This window comes from Cupressus sempervirens, chromosome 10 (genome assembly GCF_028749045.1).
Source record: "Cupressus sempervirens isolate cs-2001-9-10 chromosome 10, ASM2874904v1, whole genome shotgun sequence".
NCBI classification, from domain to species: domain Eukaryota; kingdom Viridiplantae; phylum Streptophyta; class Pinopsida; order Cupressales; family Cupressaceae; genus Cupressus; species Cupressus sempervirens.
Window position 1 is genome coordinate 844,181,496 of NC_143127.1, and position 12,853 is coordinate 844,194,348.

At 34.4% G+C, this 12,853-nt stretch overlaps 2 pseudogenes; both read right to left on the reverse strand.

The window, feature by feature from the left end:
- Positions 1-1,154: 1,154 nt before the first annotated feature.
- On the reverse strand, positions 1,155-3,560 carry LOC149536624 (G-type lectin S-receptor-like serine/threonine-protein kinase At2g19130 pseudogene; annotated as a pseudogene).
- An 8,139-nt stretch (positions 3,561-11,699) lies between these two features.
- On the reverse strand, positions 11,700-12,498 carry LOC149536625 (uncharacterized; annotated as a pseudogene).
- Between the last annotated feature and the right edge of the window lie 355 nt (positions 12,499-12,853).

Consider the following 12,853-nt stretch of genomic DNA (forward strand, 5'->3'; position numbering starts at 1 on the left):
TTGTTTATGCTATGACTAATTTGGTAATTGACAATATATGCCTAACCATGTTCAGAGGAGGAGAGAAGGGGGATGGGTGGTGGGCTAGTGGGGCTCTCTCTCTCTCTCTCTCTCTCTCTCTCTCACACACACACACACACACACACACACACACACACACACACTCACTCACTCCCTCATATACATGGTATTTAATTTTTTTCTTCCAAATATGGTGTCTTCTTTGATCTAGTAATGCTAGCCCTTTATTTGGGTTTGATTCATGATAATATTTACTTTCAAACTATTTATCTTGAATAGTTAAACTGTGAATTTTTTATATTATTGTTCTTTCATATGGGTTGGCAACATACCAAAGCTTAAAATTATATATATTTTTTCTTATAGCTTCTATTTAGGCAACAATATCAATGTCTAAAGAAACAACATAATGCTCTTTAATTTTAAGTTTTCTTGTTAATGTGTTTTTGGAGGCACATTTATATTGTAAACAAATTTTCTTTATATTTTCACCTTCATATATTGAGCCTATATTAACAATCATACAATTAGTTCATTTATATTTAGTTGACAAATTAATAAATAACTTCATAAAAGCGTAAACATACATGTCATAATATCTTAGTTCAACTTATACTAACATATAATATTTTTGAATGGTAAGATGTCCATTCTTATTCAAAAGATGTTGAACTAATAGAAATAGTGAATTAATTTTCATATTATCATATAGATATTGTTTGTTAAAACATGAATTCATTCAAATTTTAAGATTTTTAAGAATTTACAATTAGTACAAACAAAGATTAACAAAATATATTACCTTATATGTACTGAAAGTAACGATAATGCTGAAAATGTTCATTAAATAAGCATTAATAAAGAACAATATATAAAATTGTAGGATGATATGTTTCAACATCATTTCTCATTGTTAAGAATGAAAGGAGAAAAAATGTTATATATGTATGTGAGTGACCATTATTTTTTAAATTTTTTAAATCTATTTCTATTAATATATGACAATGAAAGAAAAAATTTTTGTTGGGAACATCCTCTCAATATAATTTTCCTTTAAAGGAATTATAATTGCTCTTTGAGCATTAATATGATTGTAACAAGAAAGATGGGGAAAACAAATTACACAATAGTTATTAATTATAAAAAGAAGAAACACTGGTAGAGGTAGTGTTAGTCGTATTGGTATGACAGTCTTCTCCCAAATCTAACAAGAGCTGTAAATTTCTTGGTATTTGTGGCAATGGAACCTCCATCTTCCCTTCCAACATCTTTACTACTTCACTCATGCTTGGCCTCTCATTCTCATCATCCTGGATACACAAACCCCCAACCACAACAGCTCTTCTCACCTCTTCGATATTCGCCTCGCTTGCCATCCTATTATCCACAACGCCTGTTATGTTTCCTCCTTGAATTTGATGTGAAGCCCAGGTAGGAAAGTACATCCTACTCACCTCCACCCTTAGATCCAGATTCCTACGGCCAGATACAATTTCCATCAATGTCATGCCGAAACTGTATACATCCACCTTCGGAGTGATAGGAAGGCCACCGATCCACTCGGGGGCCAAGTATCCTGGAGTTCCTCTTGTTGTTGTCAATACGCGACTGAAATCTCTTCCCACCAGCTTTGACAACCCAAAATCAGCTATCTTTGGGTTGAACTCACCATCCAGAAGAATATTTTCAGGCTTAATATCACAGTGAATGATGCGATCCCTGCATTCCTCATGTAGATAAACTAATCCTCGTGCAGTGCCCAGTGCGATCTGGAATCGGGTCTTCCAATCCAGCGCCTTCTCCTCTGTGAAGAGTGAGGAATTCAGAGAGCCGTTGGGCATGTACGCATACACCAGCAACCTCCGAGAGCCTTCTACACAGAATCCATACAGCCTCACCAGATTCACATGTTGTAGATTACCGATGGTACTTATTTCTGCACGAAATTGCTTTTCTGCTCTTGTTCCCAAACCCTCTAATCTCTTTACTGCCACACGCGTGCTATCTGACAGAGTTCCTTTGAACACCGAACCGAATGCTCCGCTACCCAGCTTATGCTTGAAATTCTCCGTTGCAATACGCAGCTCTTTGTAACTGAACACTTTTAGCGTGATTGGTACAGGCTCGTTCTCTTCTCTTCTCTTCTGCTCTTCTCTTCTACGTTTCCACAGAACAAATGCGGCCAAGAGAACAAAGAAAGCTGTGATGGAAGGAAGTGAAATAACAAGTGCAGGGGCTTTGCTGTTTTTCTTTGATGTCGAGATTTGCAACTCGGAAGCTGCCAGCCGGATGAAGATGGATTGGTTGTCAGATGAAATGCTCATTGTCGACAAAACTCCAAACCACAGTCTACAGACTGGTACTGAACCAGAAGTAACAAAAGCAAAGGCTGTACAGGAGCAATTGTTGAGACAAGCTGTCCTGCAACCTTCCATCGTAGGCTTCTTGTTGTACGAGACAGCTTCTTCTTTCGGCAAGTATCGGTTCTTGGATTCCATGAAGCCGTCGGACGTGGTGCCCTCTGTGGCAGAGCATTGGAGGGGAATTCGCCGAGCACAGCCACTTGCCAACCAAGTCTGAGAATCATTAATGGGCGTGAAACCCTCAACACAACTGCACACATCATTCGCATTGCACAGCCCATAGGCCCCACAGATATCATACTCACTGCATTGACCTTTGTACGATGACCATGCCTCACTCCAGTGACCATCATCCATCCCAAAATAAACTTTTAATTGGCTATTTTCCTCTAATCGAACTCGCGCTGTCAGGATACTTTCGGACGGTTTTACTGTAATATAAAAGTAGGATCTTGAAGTCGAAACCCTCACAAAGGAAAACTTGTATCTGTTAAGATAGTATCTGCCCTCTGGAATTTTGCTAAAATAAGTCCCACGCCACCATCCAGTGGACCAATATGGAACACTGTCGTTATAGCTCATCACCAACTGCGCCTTTCCTTGAGACATCTCCGTTCCCATGGAGAAGAGCCCACTTGCAGGATCAGAAGAACTCTTCCAAGAAGTTAGCTTCATGCCCCTCCAGAACTTCATGCCAGGCAACCATGTATCTCCCGGATGAGCGAAACTCTCCCACACAATCTCTGACCTGTTTTGGCCGTCTTCAAGCATTATGATGAAATTACCAGACTCGGTTATCACTGCCCGTGATCCTTTCAGACCATTATCAGTCGACCAAACTAACCGACCTTCTCTATCAAACAACCTGAGATGACCGGAGCTCGAAAAGCTGAGAACGCCGGGCATCCCTTGGACTGGGTTATTCCTATTAGCCACCCACACTACCTCCTTCTGGAAGAATCGTGAGTACCAGATGCCAACGTAAAAATTATTCGTTCCATTCGGACTGAAAAATCCAAGTTCAAAAGTGCCATACTTGGATATTATGGTCTGATTCCCAAGAAGCGAATCTCCCAGCAGAAGCGAGTCCCTGCCATCTAGTGCCAATGAGGTGCTATTGTTCAGTCCAATAATAATTGTCATAATCACTATAAAGACCAAATACTTCATCGACATGTCGATAACCATAGCAAATACATAAATAGCAGGCTTTCCTTATATAAAACTGCGATTAAGCTAGGAGCAAATACCTCATCACCATCTCTATAGAAGCTGTACGTTTCTAATTCAAATAGATAGGAGCAAATTGCTCATCGTCATCTCGTGGAGATGGTCATAACTGTTAAGCTTGTAAAAAATAGTCAATTTTAACTGTTTAACATTTAGTGTTAGAATTAAACTTAATGTTTGATATTTAAGCAATCCGCTTGTTATAAATTTATTATTTTATACCAGTGCACAACCTAAGATTCCATATATCTATAATTTTAGTTTTATCTAGTATCAATCTATAGATATTGATATGGATGGTTACATTTCTAAATCATTCCTACAAGAACTGCAAACTTTTTGTTATTATTTTCAATTTCAGATGACGATCGCGTTCGACTTTCCTTCTAAAATATCTTTAGAATTTATATGAGATTGGGATCGGGATAGTTGACCTTTACTCGTATTATTGAGATCATATTATTCTATACAAAGTTGACGTCAGCTGATAGCGTCATTCGAATCAAATAAGATCCCATGGTTGGCAGACCAATTTGGATAACCATAGATGACTTGTATTTTTCTGAATATATATATGGATATGAATTATAGTCAACGCTCTACTGTAGTTTAGTTTGAGGACAAATGCTTATTCTAAGGAAAAAGATTTATTCCAAGCTGTTTTGATGATTTAAACATCTTTCCATTCAGATTGGAAAACAAGAAAAAGAGCGAACGTGGAAAAAGTGGTGCCGTGGATCGTTCCGAAATTCGCTCAGTTTTCCGGGTCAAAGAAATGATTTGACAGCGCAAATACTCCACTCCACCGTACAACTCGTTCGGATTGGTCTTCTAAACGAAAATCCACGTTTTCTCGATCAAATGTAAGTCAAGACGGACGGACAATGCCAGTTGCAGATGAGGACTTACTCAAAAAATAAAAGAAAAATGGGAGTTGCACACCAAACAAGAATTGAAACAAAATTTTAAAATAAAAATATATATACAAGGGGACTAGCCAAAAAAAATCATCAAGAACAATACTACTCACAAAAAAAAGACACAAAGGATAACACTAAAAAACATAAGAATTAAATAAAGAAAATAAAATGAAGGCCAAAGAAATTAGCAAAACCTCATAAATACTTAAGAGAAAGTAAAGAAATGAGGAGAATATAATCACAAAAAAGAACTATTCAAAAAAAAAGATAAAGATTTAAATTAAAAATATAAGAATTAAATAAAGGAAATAAAATGAGGGGCAAAAAAATTAGCTAAACCTCACATAAAATAAATGGAAAGTAAAGAGATAATTAAAAATGGCAGGGATTAAGAAAATAAAATTACAAATGGTCATATTTTTAATAAATAAACAATAGGAAGCTTTTGGAATTTTTTTTTTTATGAAAGTGAAAGTTGTATATATTTATATTAACTCAAAAAATATAGAAATATTACACATTATTAAGCAGTAATATGAAAATTCAGTGTGATATAACACAAACAAAGTGTTGAAGATGGTAGCTGCGATAGAGATCTTTATCTCTGAAAATATGAACGTTATTATTGTTATTGTTACGTTCAGTTGAAAAAGACACCTAAGTTTTAATTTGTAATAGTAAATGTAAATGACATGTGTCATTCTCATGCATTGAGGCATGAATATTCGAAGAGTCATATTTAATTATAGGAGTTATGAGAATCTCAAGAGACCTTCGGTTATAATGTGAAGAGTCTGTTCTTAAGTTATATATATCACATTAAGCGATAGGTATTGTACACTTGAACTTTTATTATCAATAAAGATAGATTTTGTTGTGTGGCTGGGTTTTTCCCTTCATTCTTGAAGGGTTTCTATTCTTTGTTTCAGTTTTCTCTTTCTATTTGCTGGTTATTATCTTTGATTTCTAGGCTATAGTTTCAACATGGTATCAGAGCTAGAGTTTTGTAGCTCCCCACTTCAAGTTACTACAAAAGATTATTTTTTATTATTATTTATTTATTTTTCTTCACTATTGGGTGAGGTTCTTGGCTCCTTGCTATCATGTCCATTTGATGATTCTGGTGAGATAGGTCAGGACATTTATTTCTTTCATGCACTCTATATTTATCATGAAAATTAAGGAATTCACACCTTCAGTAGTATTATAGGGAGCAAGTCTGAATTTCATCGCTTGGGTTGTCATTAAATTGCTTTAGTTAAGTTGGGTTGTTTCATTGCTACCTATTTCTGTTTGGACTGTATAGACATTCACTATTGCAAGTTTGATTCAGAATTGAATTTTTTTATCTAGATTTAATCAAAAATTGTTGTGGGACATTTTATTTTTTTTGTAGACCTTGAGTATATTGGTTGCATTTGCATGTCAGTTCACCAGGTGTCTTATTTTTCTCCATCGTTTTCTATCTCTTAATTCTTTCTGGGTCCTGTATGTGTGTTGACGACAGTTATCCTTTTGGACTTTAGTTACTTATTAAAGATTTATTGCATATATGGTAACTGTCACTTTTGAGAAATGAAGGTCATCGTACAAGATCATTCCTCCATCACAGCTCGCTTCAGGTTAATCTTCTTTCTGTTAGTGATGATGGTATCGACAGTAAGTCATATATTATCTCTAGCTTTACAATTACTACATATATTTACTTTGCGATTGATAGGCTCGTTTTAGATATGTGACATCTGGAAAAATCAGCTTTTTTCTATATGGTCGACATCTCTTTTCTTATTGACTGCTTCTCAAATTTAAGTTTTTTTCAGTATCTTTTCAAAAGTGAAGGCTAAGTCGATTTCTCATGTGTTGATAGTTTCTCGATCATTTTGATAGTTAGAGTGTGTTTCTTTTGAAGGCAAGAGTCACTATTTTTTTATAACATCACTACAACATGAAGGGGTGTTTTAAGACAACATTAGAGACAATTTTTAAGGGAATTGTTATAATTTGAGACAAAAAAAAAGTTGTTTGTTGTCTTACCTATTGTCTTTAAGCGACTGTCTTAAACAATTGTCGTAAATTATTGTCTTATAAAGACAATAAAGAACAATTTTTTTATTGTCTCGTAGAGACAATTTTAATTTTGTCTTTATATAAACTATTGTGTCTTTAATCTCACTTATTGTATTTCTTAAGATGATTATGGAGAAAATGGTGCAAACTAATAAATTTTTTAAAATTATATTATTTAGTATAAACTAAAATATAATTTATTATTTCATGTTAAGGCACGATGGATTTGAACCACCATCCCCTGCTTTTAATGCAGGTGCTCATCCATTGAGCTAGCACCTTTTAAAATAAAGAAAAATTTTGCAAATATGAGCCACAAGAAAGGAGCAAAACCAATTAATTCAATGAGTAGTAACATTGGTGGTGAGCTGGACTTACATGTGGATAGACGGTGCTAGGTTTTGGCACATTCAAATCTGGCACTCAAGGTTGCTAGCTCATCACACAAATGTAACAAATTAGATGGGACTTGAACTTGTTTTAATTGTAGACTATAAAACACAATTTCAATTGTTGATTACAAGCTTTTGATAGTTTAAAAAAAAAATAGAATTCTAATTTAAAAACCTTTAGTTATGTTCTCTATGTGTGTTGACTTAAGGCTTTGAAAACAGGCATGCACATACAACAACAGAGAAATTTTAGCCGCAACTGATTTGGTATACATGTACACCTAATGTGGAGGCACAAACAAACAAGTCAACCATTTGTCATCACCACTTATGCCAAGAATGAAAGCCTTTAAAAGTAACTAATTTATAAAATCAATTGTAAATTGTTGCATTCCAAGAAGACCATTCAACTGCAATTCTAAACATGACAGTCAGCATCGAGTATAAGTTGAATCACCTTGGAGAAGGCGAATGGAAGAACTTTTTTTAAAAGAGGGAAGCACATTGGAATTAAGGGAGCATGGACAATTTGGTAACCAATGTGGATGGAAAGCTAGTTAATGGAAGACATTGTCCCAGTTACCTCTACTCTCCACATGATATGTCTACCACCTCCTCTCAACTTGTAGACTCATCACTACAAAAAATCATGGCATGACCAGATACCTGTAAGCCAGAGCATGACATATTGGCTCTATGACTTAGCACAATGTAATGAATTTTATTTGGTAGATAAACCATCACATCTAGGATGTAAGAACGTTGTTTTTGGCATTCATTGCTCCCACCATAATGGAGGCCAATGCAAAAATACTAAAATTTATGTAAGTAGAAATTTCTAATTTCAGACAAAATGTTGGACAAGGGTCAAAACATGGGCATGCTTCATCAAGGTTGGACGTTGTCACCATGCATGATTGGTAGCCCACACAAGCAGAAGATATTGAACAAAAATAGCCTGAGACATTAGGAGTTTTGGATTTAATATGGGAGCTTTCTCGGCCATATTGGACCCCACACAAAAGAGCTAGGGATCATAGAATAAAAAAAACATTGGTAGAACTTTCATTACAAAGATTCTCATAAATATATTTGTTCATATGATAGAGGATTTGCTGACTGTGGCAGCATCCGAGAACAATCTAGTTTGTGATGTGGAGCAATACAATGGAGAATACAAAAGTATGTTTCATCTGCCAAAAAATTTGTGGTAGGTGATAAAAGGACTACTTCGCAATTTTGAATTTGGGAAGTGGATCATTGAAAGCGCAAGAGTGATTTTGGAGCACTCTCCCTACACAATGGAGCTTGCTAAGGAGTAGTAGATACTAAATTATTCAAGTACATTAGAGGAGCTCTATCTTTTACATATTTTAAATTTTAAACACTAGTGGAATCCAATGAAATTCCAGAATCCAGATATCTCATTTAAAGAAATGGAAACAATTGGAGGAGAATAAATTTTTTACTCTGATTTAGTTTAGAAAAGAATCATTTGAACGGTATTAGTACAGAGTCTGGCAACCTTGAGATCATCTCAAGATCTCATTGTTCTCTAAGATTTGGAAAAAAGAAGGGAATGTTGTTGTACATGACTCTACTGGTGAAATCGAATGGAAAGCAGGGGATGTCATACTGCATAGCTGTGCTAGTTGGACTAAATACATTGTAATTATTATTTTTTGAGTCCAACAGGTATTTTTGACTTCAAATGAGTAAAAGATTTTTATACCACACACAAGCATATTTATGTACAAACAGATAACTAGGAGAGAAAAATTACATACCATAATATACCCTACCAAGAGTCCAAAATGCTAGAGCTCCGCAAACACTAAAGATGCCAATTGTTTGCCGCACCATTGTTGAGCAGGGTTTTTGCATCTGATCTCATTAACTCTCCATTCGACCATCCTAAAAATTGCCTCAGGACCATCTTCCTTCTTTCTGATACTTTCCTATAATCTTCCTCAATCACAACCAATTACCAAAATCACCAATACTTTTAATATCAAAATATGATAGTAATAAAAAGAAAATCTAAACACATATCACTTATGAAAAAAGAAAAATAAACTCCATAGTGATCCCTGCCAATGCTTGTGAGTGGGGGATGAAATTTCACCTCAGCCCCTCCCATACATTCCTCTCAAGATGTGTGGTAATTAAAGAAGATCCTCTCCTATAATATATGGAATAATCATTTACTTTTCAGGGCAAAGACAACTTTCTTCTATAGCCCACAATATATAATAATATTCAGCTCCTTGAATATTTTCATGATGAATTCTCTTATATAAGCTTTTCCAATTTTCAAGAAGGCATCAATCTGCTCACCTAAGATTATTATCACAAAATCAAACAGTCCTAGACTCTCGTAACATTTGGAAAATCATTTTCACCTTGATTATTCAAAATCATACACAACCATTGAAAATACAATTCATTTAAGTACATTTTTCTTTTAATCACAAACAAATATTATTTTTCAGAAAGAGGTTATCATGAAAAGTTTATGCTCCTTTAAGAAATAATCTGTTCCAGTTGACCTCAATGTTCAAAGATGTTTAGATTGCATAAGATACAAGATCTTTCAACGTTGAGGCCCTAGCTGGAACAAATTATTTCTTAAAGGAGCATAGATTTATCATGATAACCACTTTCTGAAAAACAATATTTGTTAATGACTCGACAAATTTTCATTGCATGAACTCCAGTTTGATTTTGTTGAAGAGTTGAATAAGAATTTAATATTTTTTTGGCCAGCTCTAACCAATGAAATTATTTGGTTTTTGTGAAAACAACAAAATAAGGATTGTTTTCAAGGAACAAAAAAGCAACTCACTGAGTCATCTAAAAAACTCATCTTTGTCTATATTGTCATGCAGATTACCCTTACACTAGACCTTACATAGAAAAAAATCTGGGAATTAATTTCCCATGCAAAGTCAAGATAGTGAAAGTCAGAGTTGAAGATGGAAAAATGTTGGCCTTATTCTAAAAAAAGAATAACAAATTTGTCAAAAGCTACAGGAAATTCCAAAAAAGGGACAAGAGGAATTATACCTATCGTAAGCTTTAAGAGGATAAGAATCTTAGAGAAGGAATGACAGTGCTGAGGAAGACATGGCGTGAAAATGGTGAGATCTAATGACTTAATTTGAGATAACAGTCAACTAATTGGAACCTATGATATGGATACATACAGTGAATTGGAATATGTATTTTGCTAATCCTTTGAAATGTTCAGCCTTTGGGTTGATCCACCATCTATTCCTCTATTTTTAGTTCTTCTTGGTTAAACTATTGTATCTACAACTCATTTTGCTAAGACCAAGAAGATAATGCATATTCATATATATGTGTGTAACACTTTCCTATTCATTCACATAGTTGCCCTGCCTCTAAACAAAAAAGTATGAATTCAGTGAATTAAATTAACATGCACAGAAGAAATATTTTCTAACAATAAAAAATGATTTTTAAAACATGAGATGTCAATTGAAATGAGCACAAAAAATAAATCATTGAGGCTTTCTTAATGAACACCCAAGTTCAATTCCCCAAGAAGCATGTTAAATGCTTCAAATATAAAAATGTTGAAAGTTGAATTGGGTAAACTAACACATCCAATTAATGGTATGATGCATCCCAACAGGTTGTATGTTGTATCACAACAAGGAATTCATGTCTAAATATGACATTTGAGATAACTGTCGAAGGAAATCCCATAAAGTGATGTTAACCACACAAACAAATATATAAAATAACTTGCAAACGGTTCCACTTTCTATGATCTCAGCATCTCTAAGGCCATGTGTGCATGTTTGAAGATCTTTACTTTGAAAGGTTGAACAAGACAATCTAGTAAGTGGTTGAATCCCTCTAGACACTGCAACATGATATTTTCAATTTGTCAACACTCTCCATTCTTACAATGTCAAATAAAATTAGAATGGTTTACAGCTCAACCTATAATCAAAATACTAGATCATACAGGGGCCAAAAAAGATATTGACATTCTGTTTGCTAAATCTGGACCTCTTTCAAAGAACAAAAAAGATCTAAGCACCCATAACAAGTATAATGAATATTTTTAAAGACTCCACTCAGCCCATTCCATAGCCAACAAAATCAATCTCTAATAATCAAGGGGAACTCAATTATGCAGCCCTAAATAAAAGAGTATTTACAAATTTTTTTAACATTGATTTTTGCAGCCAAAACCATAATATTGGATGCCAAGAAAATGCTAAGAAATTTTGATTGTATGTAGCCCAAATCAAAGAACATTTCAGATTTCTTATTACAGATTTTGTTGTCCAAAACAATGACAAGAAAATTATAAGGTAATGTAATAACATGCACCCCATTAATAACCCAATCCATAACGTAGGAAGCAATCTAAAAACTAAGTTAATTGGGGATAGATTCAATTACTCCCAAAGATTTACTTGTCATCAACGCAGCCAATAATGAAACTGATCTCTTTCATTTTAATGAGCAATATTTAAAACAAACAAACTCATATGCAACCGAGTACAACTTTCTCTATGAAATGCAAAAATGTTTTATTTCCATGTTTCTCTCTTTACATATTATTAATCTTCCATAGAGAGAGCTTTGTTTTCTGCTCTCTAGTCAAGATTGGATTCTCACAAATTTGTTTTTAAAACAAAACTATGTTATACTTTTCCTATCAAGAATCAACCCTGAGAACACAAGGAATGCGCCAATGAAGTTGACACTCAAAAATACATCAGAAAACCAACAATAGCTAGATCATGAAGTGGCAACTCCATTTGACCAAGTTTTATTGGCACAATAGTGTCAACATAATGAAATGTACCCCAATAAAGATAGAGATAACCTTTATTACCACAAAGGCACCAAATGTCTTAAGGAAAACAAAAACACATAATTTTTTTGAAGCCAAAAGAGCCCCAAAAAAAGTGTTTCCTCCCAACTTATAAAAATAGATGAGAAATAATTCTATTGTAAACCTAGTGCTAATATCTCCAAGGTCCCAAAGCCAACTACGAGTTTGTGCTACAGATCCAATATCTGTGGTTTCCAATGACTGATGATAGTTGTGAAAATTGAAAATTCCTGTCAATGTTGCTATCTTATCAAGTTAGATAAGTGTGAGTTAGGGCAATCACAAAGCTCTATTTGCTAGAGGGTTTTGATCTAATGCACAATAATCATGGTGAATTCCAAAAGAATCAAACTAATGGCCTGTATCCACATGTATATTTTCATCCCATGATTTAGATTCATGATCTATTATACTAATAGATAGCTCTGCAAGTTGTTTCAGATCACTCCTCGAATTTTGTCTGATACACCATGGTGATTTATTGAAGTGTCTTTCATGTGTTGCAGCAAAAGCTGGCACAGATTGCAATGAATGCATCCTCTGCGTACACTTACTTTCACCTTTTTCCTTCATTGTTTAGAATAGATCCCTAGCTAAGGCAACTAGGACCATTAAATTGTAACCATTTTTTTAGCATATGAGGATCGATCTAAATTGTTCTCATGTGAATTTTTCATATTCTTTCTTTCCCTTTAAATCAATAAACACATTAAACAAGTGTTAATGAGCTTCCTTTGAATTCACTTCATCCACCAGATTATGACAATTGACATGAATAAATAAGATTGATATTTAGAACTTGCCAAATTTACCCCACAATCTAATACTGGTGAGGTTGTAAATTGGGAATGCTATCTTTATAAATCCAAAAGGATAAAACTATAGTATTTACCAAATTCCAATTTATTCTAGTTTCTTAGGATGGGGTTCTATGGAGAGGGGTGGGTTGATATATGGTCAAAATATTTCCTATTTCACCTC